General features: G+C 46.6%; 1 pseudogene; it reads right to left on the bottom strand.

Annotated features, from left to right (window-relative positions):
- Positions 1–706: 706 nt before the first annotated feature.
- Positions 707–6,502, bottom strand: part of LOC116104697 — an 8,943-nt pseudogene continuing 3,147 nt past the window's right edge.

Below are 6,502 nucleotides of genomic sequence, written 5' to 3'. Positions count from 1 at the left end.
TCTTTCATGAAGCTGATCTCTCCATGGCTTTGGGATAAACTTCCAATTCTGCTTAATTTCTGCTGCTAGCCATTCTGTGGTTTCTCCAGGAAGTGATGTCTTTGTGCTTGATGACATGGGCCACAGGGAATAACCTGGAAAAGGGGCTTGCGCACTCTTCAGCCAACTCCAAGTCAAGTCAAATTCTCGGCATGTCTGTCTTTTCCTGGGCTTTGTGGTGGTCTTTCCTTGCTAATGGTCAATCCTGTCAAACAGATCACACACAAGAAAGGACAGTTCCCCCTAGAATCCTCATGCATGGAGTTCTTTCTTCTTTTGTTTACACTCCAAGGTAAAAAGCAGCCACCAGATTTAGGCATTTCCCTTGTTTGTTTATCTAGTTTTATGCTAAGAACACATGACATCCTTCTTTTGTGGGAGGTATGTGCAATAAACTTTATTGATGGTATTCAAGAAAGTAGGGCTCTGTAAGGCCCTTCTCTTCTGGGGGTCTGGGATGGAAACTGTGAAGGAGATGCTCAGTGTTGGGGGCTGAGTTGGGACAGGGATTCTTTAGCAGCAGAGGGTCTCTCTCTCTTTTGCTCTCTCTCTATTGCTCTCTCTCTCTCTCTCTCTATTGCTCTCTCTCTCTCTCTCTCTCTCTCTCTCTCTCTCTCTCTCTCTCTCTCTCTCTCGTCCTTGTTGGTATAGGTGGGTCCAGAGATTCTTATTCCTTGAAGGCTATGTAGACTGTGAGGTCCACCACCCTGTTGCTGTAGCCATATTCATTGTCATACCAGAAAATGAGCTTTACAAATTTGTCCTTGAGAGCAATGCCAGCCCCAGCATCAAAGCTGGAAGAGTGGGAGTTACTGTTGAAGTCACAGGCTAGAGACAACCTGGTCCTTTCAACACTGAAAGGTATCCTCAGTGCAGCTCAGGGTGCCTTTTAGTGGATGCCTTCCGATGCCTGCTCCACCACTGTATGGATGTCATCATCCTTGGCAGCTTTCTCCAGGCGGCATGTCAGGTCCATGGTGGACACATTCAGGTAGGAACAAGCAAGGCCATGCCAGTGAGCTTCCTATTCAGCTCTGGGATGACCTTGCTCACTGCCTTGGCAGCACCAGTAGATGCAGGGATGATGTTTTGGGCAGCCCCACAGCCATTACACCACAGCTTTCCAGAGGGGCCATCCACAGTCTTCTGAGTGGCAGTGATGGCATGGACCTGTGGTCATGAGCCCTTCCATGATGCTAAACTTGTCATGGATGACCTTGGCAGTTGGTGATACAACAAGCATTGCTGATAATCTTGAGTGAGTTTGTCACACTTCTCATGGTTCACATCACAAACATGAGGGCATTGTCAGAAAGTAAGGAGATGATAACCCTATTGGCCCTACACTTCAAGTGAGCCCTGGCCTTCACCATGATGTTGAAGGCACCAGTAGACTCTACAACATACTCAGCACCAGCATCACCCCATTTGGTGTTAGTGGGATCTTACTCCTGGAAGATGGTGATGGGTTTCCCATTGATGACAAGCTTCCTGTTCTCAGCTTTAACTGTGCTGTTGAACTTGCCATGGGTAGAGTCATACTGGAACATGTAGACCATGTAGTTGAGGTCAATAAGGGGTCATTGATAGTAACGATTTCCACTTTTCCAGATGAGCTGGTAACCCTGGTAACCAGATGCTCAATACAGCCAAATCTGTTCACTGACTTTCACCATAGTGTCTCAGAGATGAGGCTGGCAATTCACAAGGGAGTAGTAGAGCCACATGACGTTGTTCTAATACATTTTCTTCTGACACAGTCGCACATGTCTCAAGTCTGTCCTCATTGTGTAGCTGAGGATTACTGAACTTCTGATGCTCCTGCTTCCACCTCCAGAATACTGGAATTGCAGATGTGCACCACATCTGGCTTATGTGGTGCTGGGGATGAAGTCCAGGGTTTCTGCATGCTAGGCAACCACTCTACCAACTGGGCCACCTCCAAGGCCCTCTCAGCATCCTTTTAGATAAAACCATGACAGCTTATCAAGAGATAGAGTCCTGTAACTCTGGATCCACCTTGCCTAACACACATTAAGCCCCAGGTTCTACCCTCAACGCTGAATTTTACAGAGTGATATATGCCTGTAATCCCAATAACTGGGATGCGGAGGCAGGAGGATCAGAAGTTCAAAGTAATCATCAGCTATATAGTGAGCTCAAGGCTAGTTTGGGCTACATGTGACCCTTTACAAAAGAAAACAACAATAAAAGAAGCTATAACAATGCACCCCTGAGAAGAGCCTGTTGGCATTCTCAGTGTGGCTGGTATCTCCAGCTTTACTTAGTTGCCCCCGAGAGACCACTTGACTGTATCGTAACCAAGAACATTTTCCTTGTTAAAGGCAGCCATGCCTATAGGAGCATGTGTCATGGTCCTGAAGGCAGTCACGACCTCTAGCTCTTTCACATTGTAAATCACCTGTGTGGAAGAGCTCAGGGTGGGAAAAAGCAAGTTGGTCTCTTCAGGGTGAGATTCTGCCAGGCTGCACCATGGAGAAAACCCCTGTGTCTTCAGCAGCACTTGGGGAGTCTTGACTAGGTTGCTCCTGTCTCCCAGGAAACAGGATGCTCGTCTATAAATTTCACTGAGCTGTCACATATGGAAATTAGAACCTTCAGACCAACACGGTGAGTGCTACACAGTCTGAAAATCTACACTCAAACCATTGCCCAGCCTCTCCTTGAACCTGAATCCATTAATTTGTATGTGTATTATATGTTGTAAATATACATGTGTATGCTGATTTGCATATGCATGTGTGTTATCTTCTCCTCCTTTTCTTCCTTGTTCCAATCCTCCCCCAACACTTAACCACCTCCCCTTTTCCTCCTTCTTGTGCAATCTTCTATGTAGAGCATCCTGGCCTTTAGCATATAAAGATCCACCTGCCTCTGCCTCCTGAGTGCTGGGATCAAAGGTGTGTGCCACACACAGCTGTCTTCTCATTTCTATTTTTTTTTTTTTTGATACAGGGTTTCTCACTAAAATTGTTTTGGTTTAACTGGTTGGCCTGTGATTGGAAGTCTCCCCAGCTCTGGGATTACAGGTACATGTGCCACACCAGGCTTTTGCTTGCGGGGCAGGGGCTGGGGATTGAAATCAGGTCTTTATACTTGCACATGGAGTACCTTTCCCCTCAGCTATATCCTCTTCACTTGGCCTTGAACTTAGGTAAGAATGCTCAATGGGTGAGATGGAGTTCTCTGGGGGTCCCAAAGGAAGAAAGCCTTGTGGTTTGGTTTCTTTTTTCCAGTACTTATGGTGCCTATAGTAGACATAATAGCCAGGGAGAGACTGAGGTAAATACTGATTGCCTGATAGGTTGGGTAAATGGTTTAAGGGTTTAGGGTTAAATTAGAACCCTAATTTATATATTAATGATCATTCTTAGAAAATTGTGCTTGGAAGTGGGTCGCAATGAATATGCCATCACTGTGGAGATAGGAAGGAGGGTGATTGTTGCAGCATTTTCTCTGTCCGATCACATTAGGGCAGTGATGGGCCTGTGATTGGACAGGAATAGAGAGGCGGAGCTAGAAGTTGAGGAGGAGAAAGGGCAGAGAGCGGAAGGGGAGGATCTTCATCATGGAGGCAGAGGATGATGAGGAGTCAGACCTCCTGGTGGTTATACAACCAAGCAAAGCTTTTTACAAAATAGATTAATTGGGTTAAAATATTGTCTTTATTATTTGGTTCTGAAATTATTGTGTTGGCATCTTATAAATTGTGATCTTATTATTATATAAACCAGATTGGATATTAAAGCCTTAAGAGTCATGCATTACCTACTGGGTTCTAGGCGCTAGCTAGATGAACGATTGTGCGGGGTGTGTAAAGTGTTGCATGCAAGTGAGATGCTGCTGCTAGCTGGGAGAAAATAGCAAGAGCCTGTTGGGACTTAGTGTTGAGGCCAGATGGTACCGGCATTAGAACGTGTTCTGGTGGGAAAGAGAATTTGGAAGGTAGATTCATTTTTTAAATATTCCTGCAACAGGTGATATTTATAGATCAGCCAGCCATGGGATACATATCAGGCACTATGCTGAGCTCTGCCACATGTACTGTAATTAGCCATGATCACTACCATCTATCCTAGAAAGATGAGGAAGGGGTTGGGGAGATGGCTCAGTGTGTAGAGTGCTTGCAGTGCATGAGGATCTGAGTTTAAATCCACAGCTGTCATTAAAAAGCAGACGTGCATTATAACCCCAGCACTAAAGAAGCCAGGACAGGTGAGCCCTGGGAGCTCACTGGCCAGCCAGTCTAGTTTAAATGGTGACATCCAGGTTCAGTGAGAGACCTTGTCTCATGGAAACAAGGTAGAGTGTGGTAGAGGAAGATACCAACCATATTGTCCTTCTCACACATACATGCATCTATGCATGTGAGCTCGTATGTGCATGTGTGTGCACTGCAAGCACTCTATACACTGAGCCATCTCCCCAGCCCCTTCCTTATCATTCTAGGATAGATGGTAGTGATCATGGCTAAGTACAGTACATGTGGCAGAGCTCAGCATAGTGCCTGACATGTGTCCCATGGCTGGCTGATCTATAAATATCACCTGTTGTGGGAATATTTAAAAAATGAAGCACACACACACACACACACACACACACACACAGAGAGAGAGAGAGAGAGAGAGAGAGAGAGAGAGAGAGAGAGAGAGAGTCTCTTTCTCATATATGCACAAAACCAGAGCCAAGGAAGACACAGGAAAAGACCTTCAGATCCCTATATCAGAGAGGAAAGCAGCAGCTCATGGTCTTGCCCGTCTTTATGGCAGAATCTTTATTATACAATCAGAGTCCCACAGAGAATATGAAGTTGTGTGAGTTTTCTGGGAAGGTGTAAAGAAACATCCACTCACCCCAGAGAGGGAGGGCACGGGCAACTCCCGGGCAGCTGGACTGCGAACAAACCACTCTTACATTGTGGTGCTGCATCCTGAAGCTGAGGTAGTAAAAGACCGCCCACCTTCCCACGCCATTCCTACTTCCATCTAGATCCCCTCAGGACCACATACAGCTGAGACTGCAGGGCTGGTGATGGGAGCCTCAGCTAGGGTCATCAGACACTCCAACCTTCCACAGGGGAATATTAACAGCCTGACTATAGACAGAGCTACATAGTTCTGACTGTATTACTACATCAGAGCCACACCCTCAGCCCCTCAGTGGGGGATTCTAGACAGGGGCTCTGCCACTGAGCCATACACCAGTTCCTCACTGGGGGATTCTAGGCAGGGGCTCTACCACTGAACCATACCCCAGTCCCTCACTGGGGGATTCTAGGCAGGTGCTCCACCACTGAGCCACACCCCAGTCCCTCACTGGGGGATTCTAGGCAGGTGCTCTATAGCTGAGCCACACCCCAGCCCCTCACTGGGGGATTCTAGGCAGGGGCTCTACCACTGAGCCACGCCCCAGCCCCTCACTGGGGGATTCTAGGCAGGGGCTCTACTGCTGAACCATACACCTCAGCCCCTCACTGGGGGATTCTAGGCAGGGGCTCGATAGCTGAGTTGTCTCCAATCCCTCAACACAAGATTTTAGGCAGGCACTGTATCCCTGAATCAAACTGTTGGTCTTGCCTGTTTTTTTTTTTTTTTAATTTTTTTTTATAAGCATCCAAGTATCATAACGAGAATGAGCCCTTGCCTGGGCCCTCAGGAGTGCACTGGGCAGCAAGTGCTCTTGCTGTAGATATCTGTTCTGTCCTGTGTCTTTTTCTTCTTACAACTGTCCTTACATTTCCAGCTCCTTGCTTTAAAAATGTTGCACATATGCCAGATCCCCAATGACAAGCTAGAATTCTTCCCTAGATCAATAAGAGACACTGGAAGGGAGCTATCAAAAGATGCCATGCAGCAAGCAGAGCCTCCTCTCCTGGTGCTGTGGACACACGCATCACAGTCTAATGAATAACGAGAGCGATGCCGGATTCTAAATTGCAGTTGTTCACATACCAAACACAGGCAGCCTCACTAGGAAGCTTTAAGGACAGAAACACCTTGAGAAGTGTACAACACCATCCCCAGAAAAAAAGTCGAGTCACACCACCACTATCAATTAGAGACAACTTACTTGTTTGCGTACACTTCTTTTTCTTTTTTTCTTTTCTTTTTTCTTTTTTTTATAGAAAGAGTCTCACTGTAGCCCAGGCTGGCCTTGAATTCACTATCGAGCCCAGTCAGCTCCCAGGTTTGTCTGTATGGGATGACACTTGGAATTCCCACCAAAATGCTAGGAAAGAATCTGTACTGACTGGTTTTTGTGTGTCAACTTGACACAGGCTGGAGTTATCACAGAGAAAGGAGCTTCAGTTGGGGAATTGCCTCCATGAGATCCAACTGTAAGGCATTTTCTCAATTAGTGATCAAGGGGGGAGGAGGGCCCCTTGTGGGTGGTGCCATCCCTGGGCTGGAAGTCTTAGGTTCTATAAGAAAGCAAGCTGAGC

The sequence above is a fragment of the Mastomys coucha genome, unplaced genomic scaffold (assembly GCF_008632895.1).
Source record: "Mastomys coucha isolate ucsf_1 unplaced genomic scaffold, UCSF_Mcou_1 pScaffold22, whole genome shotgun sequence".
Taxonomy (NCBI): Eukaryota; Metazoa; Chordata; class Mammalia; order Rodentia; family Muridae; genus Mastomys; species Mastomys coucha.
The sequence above is the reverse complement of the archived record's forward strand: the minus strand, read 5'-3'. Positions and strand labels throughout refer to the sequence as shown.